The sequence below is a fragment of the Setaria italica genome, chromosome II (genome assembly GCF_000263155.2).
Source record: "Setaria italica strain Yugu1 chromosome II, Setaria_italica_v2.0, whole genome shotgun sequence".
Lineage (NCBI taxonomy): Eukaryota > Viridiplantae > Streptophyta > Magnoliopsida > Poales > Poaceae > Setaria > Setaria italica.
This window is the reverse complement of record NC_028451.1, coordinates 33,349,560-33,371,118: the sequence shown is the minus strand read 5'-3', so window position 1 is coordinate 33,371,118 and position 21,559 is coordinate 33,349,560.

Here is a 21,559-nt window from a genome sequence, read left to right as displayed (position 1 = left end):
CGGGAGCGTCACCGTGATTTCGACTGGGTGCCGCGAGCCCACTGTCGCACCCTCTGTCGAAGCGCGTGGTACAGAGGGACCTTCTGGCGCTCCCAAGTCAAGGAAGCGCGCCGCGGACGGAGACGTGACCCGTGAGCTAGAGGCGAAGCGGGCGCGGTCACCGCCACGCCGTTCGAAGGTGCTGCTGGCGCTGCAACCCCCGGCGTCGAGTGGGACATTGCGCGGTGGTTAGCCGGAGGGATGCGGTCGTACGCTGTGGCCCAGGAGTCGGCGGACGCACCTGGTCCTCGGCAAGGGGATAATCCGCTTTCTGCTCAAGTGGGTCTGCCACGGGTTGGCGTGCCCCCACCCTCAGTCATCCTGGAGCAAGCCGGCTGGGAGCCCCCGAGTGGTTCTGGTCCGATGGACTTTCTGGTTGCTCCGATCATGTACATGATTGTAGCTTTTCTCGCCCATTTAGACACGTTTTTCGGTGTGAATAGTCCATTCCCGTATCTTCTGTTGCAATAATCCGTCATTGGCTCCCCTGGTCATCGCGCCGCCTCCTATACACACGGAGTGGACGCCCTACCTGCATCGGGTCATGGTGAGCGATGGGAGGAGCGCACTGGAGTCGGCCCGATCCACGTTGATGGTGCTCATCCCCCCTCCCGTCCGCCGCACCTGCGCCAACGGCTGCGATGACAGTGACCCCTGTGTCGACGACGAATCCCATGGCGGTAGCGGATTTTGTGGCGGTGGTAACTATGGCACTCCCTCCCCTACTGGTCGCGGAGGAGGTGAGAGAGGAACCGTTGCTCCCCGTATCACCCGGAAGAGGGGCGCACGCCGTCGGCTCACCCTTCTGGTCAGATTTGGAGAGGAGCGAAGAAGCCGGGGTTGAGACCGCCAATGAAGTGGTGGAGGTCCACATGTCCCCCAAGCTGGCCGAGGCCCATGCTTAGGTGAGTACCCTCCCGAGCTCGCCCGGGGATGGCGTGTTGAGGGTGACTTGAATGCAGGAAGAGCCGTTGTTGGCGGGCCGTGACATCCTAGTGGTGGCCCTTCCTTCCATCGGATGGGAGGTCACTAGGGTGGTGGATTCGGGCATCCCGCCATCTCAAGAGTGGGCAATGATCCCGGTGCCACTCGACGCCGTGGTGGCCAGACCTACAAGTGGGTCGGGGGTGTCTGACGACCTGGTGTGGCCTCAGCCGGGCGAGCCAGGGAAGGCCCGGTTCATGCTCCGCGATGGGAGGGAGCGGGAACTCTGGGACCCGCTCGTGAGCTGTAGGCTGTCGATGCGGTTGGGCCTTACCTCCGTCATGGCAAAGTTGAAGGAGGCCTTGGAGGAAGCTGGCCTTTCCAATTGGGCCATGTCCGTCGACCTGGCATGCATCGGAGACGTAAGTCTTCTGCAATCCTAACTTCGTCCCTGGTCTTTGCTTATTCAATGGTTGCCTTAGTGCGCCTACCCTTATTTTTCTATAGCCTGGAGATGATATCGACTGGTAAGTCCCGGTTCCTCTGGGAGGAGCACGGTCGTCAAGAACGGGACGCGATGGCATTGCAGTAGGTCGGTGATCTTGCTCACGAGCTGGAGAATGCTTGTCGCGAGTCCTAGGACCAGGTGGCATGCCCGACCACTGCCGAGTGGGAGCTTGCCGCGATGGAGTCTCGCCTGGCGGAGGCTGTGGTGGCGGCCCGAGAGCGTCAGGAGGCGGAGCGACGAGCGGCCAAGTAGGCGACTGTCGCTGAGTAGGTGTTCACCGTGGCGCAGAAGGCCCTGGGGGCAGAGCGAGCAGCTCGAGGGCATGCCGAGCAGGAGGCCGCTCAGCTACAAAAGAGGGTGACCCAGCTAGAAGAGGGGCAAATCATCCTTGAGAGCGCCAGTCAAGAGGTGGGTGAGAGGAATGCCCTTCCGCGGCAAGAGTTGTAGCGGTCGGAGGAGGGTTGAGTCACGACCGTTGCTGCAATGGAGAGTAAGTCATACCATCCCGAGAGTTTGAGGCAGGGTCATACCCCTTTTCTACCTTCCGCTGACTTGGTCTCCTGTGCAGTCCTGGAGGGGGAGTTGAGGATGACCCAGGCAACGATTACTTGGAACGCGGAGGCATTGGCCTGATCCCTAGCAGAACGGTGCACCCCCGCGGATGAGCTCAACCAACTCCGGGACGTGGCGCAGGTGGTGGTGACTGAGGTGCTCGGGTTGGGCCCGAGTATCATCAGGCCTGCCATCCAGGTTGCGGAGTTTGCAAACACGGTCAAAATGCATATCTCCAATGGTGTGTTCCACGGGGCATCAGGGGTGCTGACGTCAGTGGCGACCCACTACCTTGACCTGGACTTCGAGGCGATCTGTAGAGGGTACGCCAACAGAAGGAGCTTCAAGGAGATCGGGGCGCTGGGTCAGAGCTTGGCCTTGGGCGCGCAAACGATCGGCGCTCCCATGACCACGATGTGGGTGATAGAGGCTTGCCGCTCGTGGATGGCCAACGTACAAGTCGGGAGGGGGCCACCAATTGTGATGCAGTGGTGCAGGCCAGGACGGAGCTGGGTGTTGCCCTGACCGAGACTAACCCGAGCGTCGGCCCAACTGCGACTGGGGAGCCCTCGTCCTTGACAGCTGCACCACCAACCGACCATGCTGAGGGAGATCAATAGAAAAAGGGTAGTTAGTTTCTTTCTTTTATTAAGGAATTTGCGGGGGGATCGTGAGCCCCCGAGTGAACAATTTTAAGTACGTTTGTGATTGTGATGGGGAGCTGCTCTCACCCATCCTTGTTTTCGCCCTTAAGCAATTTCTGCTTTCGCCCTTTTCCTTTCAGACCTGCCCGTTGACCGTAGGCTACAACCTTAAGAACCCGGGCGTGGCCCGCGAGGCTCAGTTGCTCATAACTATAGTCGTGGCGGGGTTCGATCAGTCCGCAAGCTAGAGCATAAGTTGCTTTTAGGGTGAGTTAGAGGACGAGATGCCCTTTCGTTTGGCCGCGCCCTTTCGTTCGAGCGTGGTGCGTGGTTACACAAAAAGTAAAGAGGCGGTGGTGCCGCACTGTCACACCTGGTTTTAAGGATAAATCGAGTGCATTGGATACATGTGCGCCAGGATCAAGTTACACACATGTACGACATAAATGAATAACAAAGACAGTGGCAAATCGATTAAAGAGAGTAATTAACCATTATTACATGACTGAAAGTCTCAATAAAACACAAGTATAACTTATTACGCAGTAGACTCCAATGGAAGCGAAGACACCACAGGCAGCTGACTGAACAACCGTACGCCTAGAACTCCTCAAAGTCGTCAAGGTACTCCATTAGATTCTCTTGGTCCGAACAATGGTTTTGTAAGGATGAGTACACTTATGGTTGGTACTCAACAAGTTGTGGGGAACAGTGTAGTGTAAGGCCAATCAAAGTATGGCTAAGGCTTAATCAACATAAGCTTTTAATTTAGTTGGTCAAATTTTATTAGCATATAACTAAATGTGAGTTTATACCATCCAAAATTAAACAAGAACATAAATACAGTAACAACATATGTATGAGTGAAATAACAATGATTTAAGTCCATCTTTCAATAATATTATCATGTGAGGGTTCAGGCCGCTCTTAACCGTGAGCACAGCTGATTGATCAGTTTTATACTCTATAGAGGTTGCACCTTTTTACCCACAAGTCGCGTAAAAGTTCAAAAGAACTTTGGACCCAACCATGCGATGTTTGCAAGGCACCATACCACACTTTCGAGGTGTGATTGCATAGGGACGATACGAAGCCTTTACAAAGGTTCGCTAGTAAGTGGTAACCCGCTAAGGTTTCGGGTCGAAGCAAAGAATAACAGTCCCCTAGTGGGTACAGTGTCTTAGCAAAGCCCACCTCCCAAGAGAGCGAGTGCTATACCCCATCAACGCCTCCCCTCTTGCCCTTTCGGTAAGATTACCCCAGACTAGAGTTTCTAATTATTTAGCTAAGACCATAGCCATTTAGTCTTGTGGTAGCACTGTTTTCCTGGGTAGTTCTCCATGTTCCGATTAAACATTCATGATCTTGTATTAATAAAAGGTATAAGAAAAGTTATGCAAGTTTAATCATTGATTTTAGTTAAACCACCATAACCCAAGTAAGCAATAAGGATGAGCTACCCAACATAAAAGTAAACCTGGTTGGTCAAGGCATAGGTAAATAAAATCTAGGCGAACCTTAATTGGGACCCATCATGTTTAAGCTATTAAGTGCATAGCACTGTTGTATTGAACATGAAAGTAAAGGTGAATAGGACTTAAAGAAGTGATCAAGGACACGACTTGTCTTCTTGGCCTTGCTCCTTCTGCTCATACTCCTCAAAGGCTTGATCTTCAAATCTCTCGAACTGCTGACCGTCTACACGCGTCACACAAGAACATACAAGAAAACAAATGCATAACTGTTGGCGCTAGAAATCACTGATCGTATTCCCAGCGTCGGACACACGACCCGGGAGAATCTGCTTCGCTCCTGTTCGGGTGATCGCCCTGGTGCGGTTCGCGCGGCGTGCCAGCCAATCTGACCTGTTGATTGGCAAGGAAATAGACGTGTCAGTTCCCAGGGGTTGCGATCGGCTAAAGTTCCGATCTTAGGAAAGCTTATCAGCGAATCGGCCGATTTGCAGTAATGAAGGAAATCGGCTATGAAGCAACCGATTATCATGTAACGTTTGTAGAGAAAACTACTAGAGCAATCTAAACAACGTTAAGATAGCAACACTAGGAACAGATCCGATCGGCTATGTGGAAAAAGCGGTAAATTAAGTAGCAAGATATAATAAAGCCGAAGGTTCTAATTCCAAGCTGGATAAATGGTGATAAAACTAGAACAACAGGTAAAACCTAGAATTCTAGTGAATATCGATAACTAGTGAATAAATCTAAACGAAACGACAGCGATGCGCCCGAAGTTAAAGCTTAGAAGTTACTCGATAAACGGAACTTACAAGATCAGCTGGAGGTCAAGTTGATGCAGCCCCGCCAACCCGTACGAACTCGTGAAAAAGGAGAAAAAGTGTTGGCGAAGTCGCCTGCTTGAAAGTAAGTACGAGGAAAAAGTAGTTTGTTGTATTGAGTTGATTGCCTTTTACAGATCCATAAGGGTGGCTATTTATAGCCCCGTACAAACGACTTCTTATCCGACTAGAACTCTATCTCTAACTTTAAACAGAAAAACTTCTTCTCCGACTAGAACTCTATCCCCAAATCTAAACAGAAAACGAATATTTACAAGTACGATTCGTACTATCTTCACGCGCTTCACGGGCTAACCTCCTCTTCATCTTCATAATCCTTTTTAAGCCCACATCGGCCCAATCACCTCTTTAGCAAGGAGGTAACAGATCGGGTGCGTCCGGCCCCAAGCCTCAGGGGTCGGGCGAGGCGGAGATCCTCCTTTGGAGGGATCGGGCGCGTCCGACCCCAAACCTTAGGGGTCGGGCGAGGCGGAGATCCTCCCCTGGAGGGTCGGGCGTGTCCGATCCCAAGCCTTAGGGGTCGGGCGAGGCGGAGACCCTCCCTTAGAGGGTCGGGCGCGTCCGATCCCAAGCCTTAGGGGTCGGGCGAGGCGGAACTCCAAGGATCAATCGCCCGATCCTCGACTGAAGCACCAAATGGCCGATCCTTGACTGTAGCAGCAATCGGCCGATTTCCAATCGTCGCCCTTGTATCTCGCCGCATCTTCCGATCTTTTCTTCTCCTAACACCAAGTTTACACATGTCAAAATCTGGCGTCAACAATAACATAAGAAAACAGTACACCAATCATAATAAACAGAGAAAACAAGCTTGGAAAACTATTCTACGCATTAAAACGAACACGAGGACGTAAAGACCGCTAAAAATGGAGCTAGGATGCAAAAGTTACACTTAAAACAAGTTACAAGGGCCTATGTGCAAGACAACTAGACTTCCAGGGGCTAAATTGCGGAAAACTAAGGACCTATATGTAATTACACATATAAACCGAAAGTTTAACTCGCAAAAACACCTCTACGGATGGCAGGTTAATTTTACAAAAATGCAGGGTTTAAAACAGAAGAAAATAGGACTTCTTTTAAACGATCCTTAAACTAAGGTGGACTGCAGGTTGATTAGAGAATAACGCAGGGGCTCTTCCGCAAAAGAGATGCGGTGCGGCGTGCATTGACCAATACGACCTGGTCAGATCAAATCCAGGCCGGTGTCGCAACGGACAGCTGGCGGCGGTGCGCGGCGATGCTTCGCCGACCAGTCGCCGGAGTTGCTCGAAAGCGAGCTCCCGACCACGGTTTGACATGTGGGGCACACCAGAAGCACGAGAAGACCCTAGCGATCTCGTTTTGGCGGTTGACGGCGGTCGAGACTCACCGTGAGGTGGTGCTTGGTGGCGGCGAACCTGCGACGGCGCTTGAAGCTTGTGACGGCTCACAGAGGGCTAGGGCTAGGGTTTTGGGGGTGTTGTGGAACAGGAGGGTGCGGCGCTTTATATTGGGGTGGAGCACAATGGCTTGGCCCGGTCGATGTGGCGGAGTGGGCCCAAGCTCGATCCAGGAACAGAGATGCAGCGCGCAGAAAGAAAAGAGGCGCATGCGGAAGGTACGAAGAAGAAAGGAAGGCGGGAAAGAAGAAAGGAAAGAAAAGAGGAGGGTCTGTCCGGCGGGCCTCGCAAGGTAGAGAGAGAAGGGAGGGAGCGGCGTGCTGGCTAGCTGGGCCGGCGCGATGAGAGTGGGCCAAAGGGAGCTGGTGCGGAGCTGGGCCGAGGCGAGAAAGCGGGCCACTTGCTGCTGTGCGGTTGGGCTGCAATGGAAAAAGGAGAAAGGGAGATGCGGCCCAGGAGAGAAAAAGGAGAAAAAGAGAAAGGTAAATTCAAATTTTGAAATTTAAACTTCAATTCAAATCCAAGCACACAGAAGTTATGCGGCAACATGAATGCACAAAGAACACCTATGCTGGTTTAACTTAATTTTGGAAAAATACGTTAAATGCCTAAAAATTTAAATGTGAACCTAATTTGGATGAATTTTATTGAGTTTGAAATTTTAGAATTTTTGGGTGTTACAGGCACCTCCGTGGAATCCTCGAGTGACTCGGCCCGAGAGTGCTCGGGCCAGGGTGTTGTAGGAGCAAGTGTTGAATGGAAAAGGACTGGTAATGAACTGAGCTAAGGAAAGAAACGACGTAACTGCTCAATGTTCCAATTGTTGGTGAGGATGTTGCCATCATCATCCTTTAGTCGGTAGGCGCCTGGTCGGATCACCTCGGCCACCGCGTACAGTCCTTCCCATTGCGGAGAAAGCTTGTGCTTGTCCTTGGTTGTTTGGGTCCTCTGGAGCACAAGGTCGCCGACCTCAAGGGTTCTTCCCCGAATCTTCTTCTTGTGGTACGTGTGAAGGGTCTGTTGGTAACGAGCGGAGCGAATGAGCGCTGTCTCATGCACCTCCTCGAGCAGGTCAACCGCATCCTATTGAGCCTCTGCGGCTCAGTCGGGGTCGAACGCCTTTACCCTTGGAGCGCCGTAGTCGAGGTTGAATGGAAATACCACCTCAGCACCGTACACCAGGAAGAAGGGGTGAACTCTGTTGACTAGTTCGGGGTCATCCTTAAAGCAACTCCAAGAGTTTCCCAAAAAATTCTTCCTCAAAATGGAGTATTGGGGGCTATGCTAAAAAAAATTTCCCCCAAAAATATGTCAGACCACAACATAACACCAAAAACCTACTCCCCAATATTTGCCACATCATCGTAGTTCGGCTTACCTCCAGATTAGACCCCCCGACAGCCCTGCCTTGCCTCCCTGTGCTACTACGCTCCATCCTCACTGCCTCCATGGCTTTGGCCCCCGCGCGGCTGTGCGCTTCGGCATCCTCGCCACAGGTTCACGGAGTTCAGCTCAGCCTTCCGCATCAGCACCTGGTGCCGCATAACCAACCCCCTTTCCCCCAAAATGGCCGTGTGGCTGGCCTCCCTCCTCGTCGCCGTTCTGTCGTTGTACAGGTAGTACAGGCCATTAGGATGCACGGCGGTGGCAGCAGCGGCGGCGGCTATGTCTCCGCGGTCGTTGACCCGAGCATGCAGCGCGATGGCCTCTGTGTGGCCTTGTAGGCCTGGAACTTCTGCAACGAGGTCGGCCAGGAGGCCCCTAGCATGGGCAGCCCCTGCGGCGCCGACAGCTTTGATCTCGGTTGATGCTCTCTCTCATCTTCTCCTGCCCTTCCATTCTTCCAGTTCCACACGCCGCGGTTTTCCAAGATTTGAATTTCGATTATTCATCAAGGCTAGTGAAATCTTTGCAAAGACTAGCGCTGGTGAGCATAGCCAGTCGGTGTATGAGGTGGTGCACCGGGTAACCAATGCCGACAACGACCTCCGCACGGGCAACCCGTTCCTAGGGGTGCCGGCGAACGCGACCGTCACCGATGTCGACTGCTATGCGGTAGCCAAGGAGCTCTACCTCGGTGCCTAACAACCCCGTGCCGTGGCAGTTCTGGATGGTCATGCTCAAGAACGGAAACCTCGACACCACCGCGGCCATCTGCCCGTCCCGCAGAATTCCTGGTTCCCCTGCCCGGGAGGTGCGAGCCGGTGCATGAACCAGCCACTGGTGATCCATAATCGCACCACACTCGAGGACACCGGCCGGTGGCTGCGTGGTGGTCTCGTCAGCACCTACGAGCTGGACGCCATGGATCCTGACAGTGGTGATGTGTTCTACTACTTAATCACGTGGGAGAAGGAGATGGCGGCGAGCGCCGGCGCCGGTGGGTGGGCGTTCCCCTGGCATTTGCACCCGCGCCGTTGACCTCGTCCCCTCCTGCCCCCGCACCCGACGTCCTCCCCGCCGCCCCTTTCCACCCCACCGGTGCACGCACCAACGACGCTCCCCCCTCCTGCGGCGTTCGCACCCGTGCCATCGACCTCGTCCCCTCCCGCCCCCTCGCCCATCATTGTACTCACCATCCCCATCCCCTCGCCATCCGCCCCTGCCATGGCCCCATCGCTCCTTCAAGCAGAGGTCGGGGCGAGCGGCACGGGGCGACCGGCGCAGCCGGCGTGGGGAAATCAGCAGCCAGCACTGGGTGAGCATGCACGCGCGTGGAAAAAAAATGAGCATGGGAAGCATCTGGTGCGCAGGGGAATCGGAGCTCGGGGGATTGGGGAAGTCAGCGCGTCACGAAAATATGCGGGGCGAGGGGGCGTTTTTTCGCGTCACCAATCTTTTGGGGAGTTTTAGGTGGACTGTTGGAGTTCATTTTTTCTCTTTTTTCCCCTAAAGAAGATATTGGGGGTAGATGGTGTCGAGGAAGAACTCGACCGCTTCTTGTGAGTGGATGTTAGTGATGGGCTTCGCCTCTATCCACTTTGTGAACTTGTCCACCGCCACGAGCAGGTGGGTGTGACCACCTGGGGCCTTTTTGAGGGGTCCAACCATGTCGAGGCCCCAGACCACGAATGGCCAAGTGATGGGCATGGTCTGGAGTTCCTGCACCGGCAGGTGAGTCTACCAGGCGTAGAACTGGCACCCCTCGCATCTACGGACCACCTCCTCTGCATTGCGTAGCGCTGTGGGCTAGTACAAACCTTGACAGAAGGCTTTCCCAACCAGCGAACGCGGGGCCGCATGATGTCCGCAGATTTCGACGTGGACTTCGAGGAGAAGCTATTTCCCCTGGTCGGTCGGGATGCACTTCATGAGTACCCCCGACGGACTTCATTTGTAAAGTTCATTGCTGATGGCAATGAACGTTTTGGCGCACCGAGCGATTCATCGCGCTTTGGTCCTCTCTGACGGTAGGACTTCTTTGAGGATCTAGGCAAGTAGTGGCGCCCTCTTGTCGGTCGGGTCAAGCACCATCACCATGGTGTCTGGGTCGGAGCCCCCAAGCGCTTGGTCAGGGTCAGGCAACATTGATGTGTTAGAGCCCTCAATTGCCTGGTCAGGGCCGAGCTGCGCTTGGGTCGGATTCACCCAGATGCGGGGGGATGGCTCGTGGAGGTCGTTCACGAAGACCCCATCTTGGGGCGGATCCCGCTTGGCTGCCAACTTCGCTAGGGAGTCGGCGACGTCGTTGTCCCTTCATGCGACGTGGTGCAGCTCCATTCCTCAGAACTTGCCCTCGAGCTTGTGCACCTCTTGGCAGTACGCTGCCATGAGTGGACTTTTGCAGGAGGACTCCTTCATGACTTAGTTGACCACTAGTTCCGAGTCGTCGTGGATGTAGAGCCGCTTTGCGCCGAGCTCAATGGCAATACGCAGCCCGTTGATGAATGCTTCGTACTCTGCGACGTTGTTTGGGGCCTTGAAGTGGAGGCGGATTGCGTAGCTGAGCCTGTTTCCCTCTGTTCAACGTCAGCATCGTGCCGCGCCAAACGTCGTGCATGGATGACACTGCGCGCATCATGGTTCAGCCCGATCAACTCTCGCACGGGCTGACGCCGCGGCGCTGGCACCGGGTCGGACTGTGGAGTTGCCACAGTGCTCCACCCTACCCGACGTGCCTATGGGGACGAGCGGACGGAGCGGTTCGGCTGGTGCGGCCCCAGCATGCCAGTTGGGCAAGAGGTTGCGTGTCGCTGTCGTGACGCGGAGCTCTCCGCCTACTGTACAGCGGCGGTCTCCACCAGCACCCGGAGGTTTTGGTGTATTGCCTGCTCCTGGGGGTCAGCTGGCTCAAGGAGCCTGCGCAGAAGCATCACTGCGGCGACGATGTTCTGTCTGGCCTGAGTGAACTGCGGGAGGTCGTCCCCTCCTACTAGGATGTTACGTTGGACCTGATGGGCACGGCCTCGAGCGCCGCTTGCAGGGTTGCACGCGTGTGGTGCGGAGTGATGCGCCGGGCGCGTCAGCAGTGGTGGCTGCTGGTCCTGCTACCATTGTCGTAGCTCATCGCCATGCGCCTGCACTTGCGCCAGGGCCCCGCTCGGTGGTTCGTTGGGGTGTGAGTCTCGATAGACTCTACCACCTCCGGAAGCTGCTCCGAGGCATCCGTCATGGCGCACTCCCGGGTCGAGGATGGTCGAGCACCATCATGTCGCTAATGCTGGAGCTTTCGCTCTCAAGCTCCTTATTCTAGAGGTCATGGAAAGAGGTGGGAGCGTAGTCCGCCATTCCTACGAGCTCACGCGGGTGGAGAGACAACGTCATGACCCTCCAGAGCCCCTATGTGTACGCGTCCGCGAGGACGCAAGACTGAAGGGGAGCTAGGCGTGCGGTGAGCATGACGGGGACATGGGAGCACCTCTGGAGAGCTGCCTAAAAATGTTAGCCAGTGAATACATGACAGTATCCACGTTGTTAATCGTGGGGCTCGTGCCCAACACGGACTCGATGCGGAGCGCATGCGCCTCCACATCGAGATCGTCGAGTGGCTCGCGAAAGATGATGCAAGCCACCTTTCCTGGGGATGCCAGGGGAGTCGTCTCCTCGTGGAGGCGGAGTACACCGAGCTGATCGGCGATGAAGTCCAGACTTCCGAAGCGGAAGGCCTGGAACGGTGCGAAGATAGGTGGAACCCACGTCCCACCGAGGGTAGGAGCGGGAAACTCCAGCGAGCCGAAGCGAATCGTATCGCTCGAGCCTACTATGCCAAAGGTGGCGGTGAGGAGGGCCATTCGATGACCTGCAAAACGCGAATGCAATGGCGTCTTCCCCATGGATGGCGCCAACTATCGGTGCAAAATATGGCCGACAAGTAAATATTTGTAGTTTTGTCGTGCGTTAGATCGGATATGGTCTAGCACACAATGACACAGGATGGATATTGGTTTGGGCAATGCGCCCTACATCCAGTCGGGATCAGTCGGTCGCCTTTATTCCAGAGCCCAGGTGATCAAAGTTTTGCATTAGGGGTACAAACGAGAGGTGGATGAGAGGGGATGCCTGAGTCCTGGCGTTGTTCTCGTCTCGGCGGAAGAGAGTGGTAGGAGCTCAGACGTGCGCTAAGTGTGTATGGGTGTGTGTGAGAATGTTTGTTTCAGAGTCTCAAATCTTCCGACTGAGAGTGTCTAAGAGTTTGAATAGTCTGAGAGCACGTAAGTGTAGAAGCGGGGGGTCGGTCCTCTTTTATAGTACAAGGGGACGGTCCTTACAGGTCGGGGGAGGATACGAGAGCGACTGTACGGGCGCTGCCTAGTATTGTCGAATCCCACGTCGGTGGATATAGTATGGCCTCCATTCTCGGTCCCTGTTCTCCTCGTCAGGCCACTATGCCGTAGCGGGTAGGTTTTTGGCGCCATTGTGCAGACGTCCGCTGGTCGTGGCGTGATACAGCTCTGCGTACGGCCCTCTGACCCGGGCGTTGCCTTGTTGTCTGCCCCACCTGCTCCCTGGGCCCACTTCGGGTGGGCGTCCTCGGTCGGGAGTCCCAGTCCGCCTTGACCGAGTTGGTCGGGGAGGTCAGAGCAAGTGGTACGGCAAGTCCCCGGTCGGGGGATTAGGTCGGGAGCACTCAGTAGGGAGTGCTTGGTTGGTAGTACTCAGTTGGGGTCAGATTGTGGTCCCACCCCCAGCTGGCTCCCTCTGATCGGGATGCTGACCAGGCCTCCTGGTCGGAGGAGCCGGTTGGTGACCGAATCGTGGTCTCAGCCCGGCTGTGCGTAGCTGGGCCGGCCCAGGTACATGTTGTTGTTGTGCCCTTTATTCGGCTAAGTGTCGCGGGAAAGTAGTCCTATTGGGGACCCCGGGTCTTTGTCTTGTCATGCTTACAGTTAATAATTGTTATACCTCGCCTTGTTGCCTATCATTGCCTTCCTCGGCAATTGGTTGCTCCTTATTGCCATCACCAGACATGTTGAGGTAGATGTCAGTCTGGTTGTGATCGACCTCTTCGTTTGGTTGATCGTTCGTGCCACATTCAGCATTCAACTTCATTAGATATTCCTAGTCCAATCGGGCCTGCTCGTCCTCTGATCGTACCATTTTAACTAGTATAATATAAAAGGATTATTCTAAGAAATACTAGGATTTCAACTAAGAATGACTAGAACTTATACAGTTTTCAAACAATAAACGAAACACTTACACAGTTGCTAATATTTACATATTTTGTAACAATAAATGACTACAATTTGTTACAATATAAATGACTAATATAATATAAAAGGAATATTCTAAATAGTAGGATTTATTCTAAGTATGACTAAAACTTATACAATTTTGTTAGAATAAATGACAACCAACAATATTTACAGTGAATTGCTAGAAAATGACAACAAAAAAGAATGAAACATTTATACAATTATTAACTACAAAAATATTTACAGTGAATTGCATATTTCTATAAGTGATTGAATTTTGTTACATTAAATGACAACGTCATAAATTTCTTGGTAATCTCTAAAAGTATCAAAGTAAGTTTCACTTATTTTTATACATTTCTATGAATTAACAGGATTTTCTATAATTTCTAGATACTTCAAGAATTTTTCTATATTTTCTAGCTAATTAAACAAATTTTCCTACAATTTCTAGCTATTTTCTAATATTGCAGAAATAAAAAATGAAAAAAAGATGATGTCAACGGCGAAGATGGCGTCAGCGGCGTAATCTAATACATGACATATCATTACAATGTGTTATTACATTAATTTATTCTAATACATTACACGGTGTAATCTAATGGAACATTAATAACCTTCCTCTTCACGAACGTCCCTTGGTTGTGATCGTGGCGTAAGTATGGAATGTCCTCTTTGGCTAACAGGATGCTTGAGTCAACCTCAACTGAAAATGGAGGAATATCATCAAACTGATCATAATTTTCTAAAATGTCAGTCTTGTCCTTAACTCCAATGATTTTTCTTTTCCCTGGAAGAACTATGTGGTGCTTTGGTTGGTCATTTGACTTATTAGCACGCTTCCTTATTGGTTTACTTGACATGTCCTTCAAGTAGAAAACTTGAGTCATATCATTGGCTAGGACGAATGGTTCGTTTCTGTATCAGGTCCACTATTGTCATCCCATAGTTGTCTGTCGTTACACCTCCTCCAGTAAGTTTCACCCATTGGCACCGAAATAGAGGGATTTTCAAAGATCCATAGTCCAGTTCCCATATCTCAATAATGACACCACAGTATCTTTCTTTGTTTCCATTGTTGTCTATTGCATCTATACGGACATCACTATTTTGGTTTGTGCTCTTTTGGTCTTGGGCTCTCGTGTAAAATGTGTACCTATTTATCTTGTATCCTTGGAATGTCGATACTGAGATAGATAGACCCCTAGCCAACCATGCTAGTTGTTCTTCAATCGTGTCATCACCCATCAGTCATCGCCGCAACCAAGAGGCAAAAGTGTCAATCTGATGATGTGTAATCTAGGCCTCAGTCTTCCCTCAGTTTGAGGACCGTAAAATAGCCTTGTGCTCCTCCATATATGGAGTGACCAGGGATGATTGTTGCAGGATCATGAAGTGTGCTTTATGAAATGTATCCTCATCGATGTCCATCCGAGCTTTCCTCCCTAGTGTGCTCTTTCCCTTCAGTCTACCCTCATGGAGTGATACAGGGAATCCAATTCAACTCAAGTCATCAATAAAGTCAACACAAAACTCAATGACCTCCTCTGTTCCATATCGCTTTGCGATGCTTCCTTCTGGATGGGCACGATTACGAATATACTTTTTTAGAACTGCCATAAACCTCTCGAAAGGGAACATATTGTGTAGAAATACAGGATCGAGAACAAAAATCTCTTCAACAAGATGGACTAGAAGGTGGATCATGATATAAAAGAAGGAAGGTGGAAAGACCATCTCAAAGCTAACAAGGTATTGCACCATGTCATTCTGCAGCTTTAGTAGATTGTTTGGATGGATTGCCTTCTGAGAAATCATGCTGAGAAATGCACATAGCTTCACGATTGTCATTCTCACATTCTCTTATAGAATACCCCTCAGTGCAACAGGCAGCAATTGTGTCATCAGGACGTGGCAGTCATGGGCCTTTAGATTTATGAATTTCTTCTCTTTAAAATTTATTATTGCCTGTATATTCGAGGAGTAACCTGATGGGACCTTGATACTATTCAAGCATTCAAACATGCTTTCCTTCTCTTCCTTGTTGAGAGTGTAACTGGCAAGATGCAAGTAATGTTCGTCATCTCTCTTTTTTGGATATAGGCCATCTTGTTGTTTCATACATTTTCGGTCCCGACGTGTTTCAATTATATCCTTTGCCTTTCCATATGTACCCAGGAAGCTAAGCACGTTCACACAAAGATTTTTCAATAGGTGCATCACATCGATTGCATTACGGACCTCAAGGACTTCCCAATAAGGTAGCTCCCAAAATATAGACTTCTTTTTCCACATGGGTGCATGTCCATCCTCATCGTTCGAAACATGTTGGCTACCAGAGCCCTTGCCAAAGACTACCCTCACATCCTTTACAATAGAAAATACACGTTTACCATTACGGTGAATGGGCTTAGTACGTTTTTCTTCCACCCCTTCAAAATCTTCCCTTTCTTTCTTAACGGGTGCTTACCACGAAGAAATCAACGATGGCCCGTATACACGACCTTCCTATAGTGTTTCAAATACATGTTGCAAGTATCATCTAAACAATACGTGCAGGCTCGATATCCCTTGTTTGACTGTCCGGACAGATTACCAAGTGCCAGCCAATCATTGATGGTTACTAACAACAATGTTCATAGATTAAAAGTCTCCTTTTTGTCCTCATCCATACATGTATACCTTCTTCCTTCTATAACAGTAAAAGTTCATCAACCAACGGTCTTAGGTAAACATCAATGTCGTTGCCAAGTTGTTTTGGGCCTTGGATAATTACCGGTATCATAATGAACTTCCACTTCATTCATACCTAGGGCGGATGGTTGAACATACATAAGGTCACAAGCCAAGTGCTATGACCACTATTGAACTCACCGAATGGATTGAATCCATATATACTTAAACCAAACCATATGTTCCTTGCATCCTTTTCAAACTCGGGAAATTCTCTATCAACTGTTCTCCACTGGGACCCATCAGCGGGGTGTTTGATCATTTTATCTTGCTTACGTTCTTCTTTGTGCCAACGTATCAACTTTGCATGTGCCTTGTTTCTGAACAAACGCTTCAACCGTGGTACTACAGGGAAATACCACATTATCTTCACAGAAACTTTCTTCTTACTGGCCTGCCCCTCAACATCACCGGATAAGCCTCCAATTTATCATATTCCTCACCGCAATAGAGGATATAGTCATTAGGATATGCATGTATCTTTTGTACCTCCAAACCGAGAGGGCAAACAACCCTTTTTGCTTCGTACGTTGAGGATGGCAATTCTTTCCCCTCGGGAAGCATGTTCTTTATTATTTTCATTAACTCATCAAAACCCTTATCAGAAACTCCATTTTTTACCTTCCATTGCAGAATTTCCAATGTGGTACCCAACTTTTTGTGCCCCTATTTGTAATCTGGGTACAACAATTTCTTATGATCATCTAACATACGCTCGAACTTTTTTTACTCCTTCACGTTCTCGCAGTCTTCCTTTGCATATCGCAACACCTGACCTAGATCATTGATAGGACCTTCTGCCTCACCCATCTCTTCTTCAGCCTTGCCCATTGGAGCATCCGCAAAGGCACCTCCTTAAAGCCAATCAGGAATGTTATCATCTTCTTATTCTTCTTCATCTTCCATCATAACTCCTCTTTCCCCATGCTTGGTCCAAACAAAATAGTTAGACATGAATCCAGAACTGTATATGTGGGTATGAATAGTCTTTCTGGATGAGTAATCCTTCTCATTCTTGCAATTTCTGCATGGACAACAAATGAAACCAGACAACGGTTTGTTGGATTCTGCCGGATTGAGAAAACCACACAAGCCATTAATGTACTCTATGGAGCATTTGTCTGCATTGTACATCAATTGCTAATTCATCTACAAAGTATTACCGAACTAAAGATATTCTGATCATCCATACAATTATACATCAAACATAACAAATATGATACAAATACCATTAAACTCAAATGTTGCTGAAAATTTAGATAGAAATATATAAATTTAAATTCAGACCCAAACAACATGATACACTACGACAAACTCAAATGTTGCTGAAAGCTTAGATAGAAATATAATTTAAATTTCGGACCCAAACAACATGATACACTACGACAAACCAACCACTGAGTACTATCTAGGAGAACTTTAAGCATCCTTGGGCGGCGAAGACGAACTCATCCTGTGGTTTATTTGTCCCTCCTGCAATGGTAGTACTAAGTGGACCTGAAACACTTGGACTGGCGGTGGAGCATAACGACCACCAAAAGGAGGGTCCTGACCCACCGCAACAGCATCTTCATGACATCTTTGCAAATAACGAAGCATTGTTTTCTCCCACGTGCTCATTTTCTTCAGCTTATCATGAGGGTCAACTATGGTTTTCCCCTTGCCGCGAGAGAAACGACGATCGCCCCCACCAACACCACTACCTCCAGCAGCAGAAGCCATCTCTATACACCACAATTTATTTAGCTCATATTTACAAATGACTAAACTATAAACAAATTACATATTATCCCCACAATTTACTTAGCTCAAACATAACATATAAATGAAAAATTTCTCCATTGTAGCTTATTCTAAAAATGACTAATTATGTACCTCTATTTCATCTTATTATCTCTATGTACCACAATTTATCTCGCTCATATTTGCCATAATTTATTTAGCTCATATTTGAAAAGTACTAAACTATGAAATTATTCCTCTAACCTCATATCAATTTCTTTGACTAATTCGAAACATAGCATCCAAAAATTATAGATTATTCTAAAAATCACAAATATGAGCTCTAAATAACACATGCATATAAATGAAAATTTTCTCCATTGTACCTTATTCTAAAAATCACAAATTACTCTAGCTCTCAAGCATAAAACTTAGTATACTAACCATGTATCAAGGGAAGATGAATTTTCTAACCTTTAGAACACTTGAATGAGTGAAATCCCCACGAAATGATCTTCAATCTGGCAGCACCTCCCCTATGGCGCCATGGATAGGATGAAGCTCGAGCCGTGGTGAATGGCTCGGGCAGGAGGAAGAAGAAGGCGGATTTATAGGAGGGAATTTAGTACCGGTTGGGGGCATCAACTGGTACTAAAGGGTGCGCATTAGTATCGGGTGGAGATTCCACCCGGTACTAAAGGTCTGGTGGCACATTACTACCGGATGGAGGCGCCAACCGGTACTAATGTGCACCCTTTAGTACTGGTTGGTGCCCCAAACTAGTACTAAAGGGGGTCACGGGGCGGCCCTGAGGGACTAGCTGATAGGTCTGGTACTAATGTGAGCATTAGTACCAGGCGCAATTGCAACCGGCACTAATGCAATGGACGAAAGGTCCATTCTCTAGTAGTGTATTGTATAGTTGCCCCAGCTAGGCAGGCAGAAAGGTGTTAGCTGTTAGCTGGTGGTGTGTGTACTGTTGTAGTTTCTTTAGTTGATCCACTACATAAACTCTTCTTCAAACCATTCGTGCTAAATCAGTATATACTCCATCTGTCTTGGAATACAAGGCATCCAAAAAAATTTAGAACATATTAGCAGGAGTAGAAAAATATGCATGTACTCCTGAGTTATACAGGGGGAGTAAACCATTCTCATTCATGTAGTGTAACTTAAAGCAAGGAGAGAATTCATCTCTTGTTGTAGCTTCTTGGCACAACTTCATGTAATTGGTCATCGATTTACTGGGTCAATGACTTGGTTTACATTTTATGGTGTATAGTAGCCATCATCTTGAAATAGTCATTGTAGCTGAACTGAAACTTTGGTGTTGTAGTTTGTATCAATCTCTTGAAATATAGGAAGGCGTCTCAATCTGTAATCATACAAGCCAAGTACCCCCTCTGTCCCAAAATATAGCTATGTTTAGCTTTTTCAAAAGTTAAATCTTTTTAACTTTAACCAACGATACCTCTAAAAATAATTTATTTCAACTAAAAAAGTTACATATTATAATAGTTAGTTTCATGATAAATGTACTAATATTATCTTTATGCTATTAGTCTCTATGATTATTTCTCTATTCGCAGTCAAAGTTGAAAAGCATCATTAGTCTCTATGGAGGGAGCAATAGTCTTACTAAAGGAAAACATTAAAATTTAGAGTCAAGTATAGCTTTCACCTTGTATGAATTGTCAATGTTGAGAGTATGCGTTGATGTCCTTTAGATGGTCTCATTAGTAATCAAAGCATCATTGGATACTCAATTTGGTCCATGACCTTTCAAATGATTAGTTTGGATCCCCAACTTTTCTCCTTTAGTCTATCCTTTATGCTAAGAGGAAATTACTAATCGGAAGATAACTCAATTTCTTCCTTGGTTCAAAAAAATTCCCTTCATAATATAACATCACGTTCTGACTTTCGTTATTTATTTGATATTTTCGTCACTTATGTAAGTTAAGTCAGGCAAAACAGCCTTCAAATCACCTCCAAAATTTATGAAACTTGTTTTTGTAGTGATAAAAAATGAAGATGAACATGTTTTTATTCAAAAAACACACATGTACCTTTGCCATTTTAAAAATTCAAATTCACCAGATGAAACTAATTTTAAAAATTATCTGAATTTTTATAGCACCAAAACACTTTTAAGAAATTATGCGAAAATAACTTATATTCGTTACATAGAGAACAATGAAGAATGGGAAATTTAGAAGAACCTCATAGTTCTCTATGTAACTTATGATGAGAAATAATTTAATAAATTACTACATCTCATGTGAGGAATACTAGTTGGTTCCCATAATTTTTGGAAAGTATTTGGTGCCACAAAAGTTCAAATATATTTCAAAAGTAGACAAATTTGCATAATTTTAATTTGAAATCTGCAAAGGTGCATGTGCATTTTTAAGCAAAATGATTTCATCTCCTTTTGTTCTATGACCAAAACATGTTTCATGAATTTTAGAGGTGATTTGGTGGTTATTTGGTCCGACTTAACTGAAAGAAGTGATGAAAATATCAAATAAGGAATGAAAGTTAGAATTCGGTGTCATATAAGGGATAGAAAAATTTTTAGAGCTAAAAAAAAAATTAATTGGGATATCTTTTGGTGTCAAATAAGGAATTTTCTTTTATGCTAAATAACATGGAGCTACACATTTTCTTAACTAAACCATGGAGCTACACATTGGGTGTGAAGCACCTCCACCATGCATTGAGGATAGCAGTTTAGCCATCTATCGCATGCCGATGCTATCGATACTGGTGTTCTTCCTTACTCAAGTTGATCTCTGCCCATTGGAAACACATAATAATAAGGTCTTTGATGGGGTGCGTGGGAGCAAAATACATCACACCAATCATATTCTCGATCTACTCGAGAAGACAGAAGGTGAGTAGGGTGCCTAATGTGTGTGTATGTATGTATGGAGCTCCACCTCATCACAGGGACTATTTCGACCATTTGAGACAGAATGAGGACAAGGATGAACCATGTTAACGTCCAGGGATCACATTGAGCACCAGGGAAACTTGAGGGACCAAATGAGCTATTATCCCTACTTATTTTTTCATCCTGTGTTCTTGTTTAATGTTTACAGCTTGTTGCTGTTTATGTTGGAATGGTCTACAATGCATACTATTGTTCGAAACTTTTTTACTACTAATAAAATTATTAGCACTCCCATTGTCTCAGGACTATACATTATTGGACAAGGTTTCGGGCTTTTGTTCCAAAAGTATAGAAGGATCAGGACCGTACGCGTGGGCGGTGGGCCACTATCCACAGCAACGGAGATATCCGCCAATTATGGAGGTTTAGCAAAAAAAAAAACAAGAAGAAGAAGAACGAAACAGATTACGCTGAAGGCGAAACTAATTATGTTACTTGGCAACTTTGTTCTTCGAGGACTATTTTGAAGCTTTCCGCTGGGGATGCGCGGCTATTGTAATAAATACTGGCCACACATTCATGATACGATGTAGAGGCTGGTGGGATTCCATCAGCTAAAAGCCTGCCGTGTCGTTTTCATATAACAAATCCAACCCGTGGTTACTGAGACTGAGGACTGACCAACATGTCTGCATTTACCCTAACAACTTCTTCGCTGAAACCAAGCGCTTATTGTCATTCATGTCGTCGTACTACTCGTCCTTCCTAAATGATCCCAGCAAGTCGCATATGATTTCGTTTTGCTTGTCTCGACGCGAGCAGAGAGCACAGCACACTGCCAAGTTGTCGAAGAGATCCTGAGCAGCAATCTAGCACCCCGATAATGAGATTCAGAGAGGGGTTAGTGGCTTTGATCGATCACTACGGCTGGAGCGAGCCCGGACAAGACGATGGCAGCACATGCTCGTTTCCTTTGGGCAAGTGGGTGTGCTCCACCTAATGCTCCCGGCCGGACACATTCCCCTGCAGCTAGCAGGGTCATGACCGCCTTTCGGCCGGTTTATCTATGCGCCTGTCCCCGTCCGCCTGATAATGCCGTAACTATGGCTGGCATACCAAGCTTTCGTTGCAGTATTTTATGGCCAGACCGCATTGTTAAAGCAAAGCAGCTGTACTAAATCACGTTGTAGCTACATGATGAGCAGTG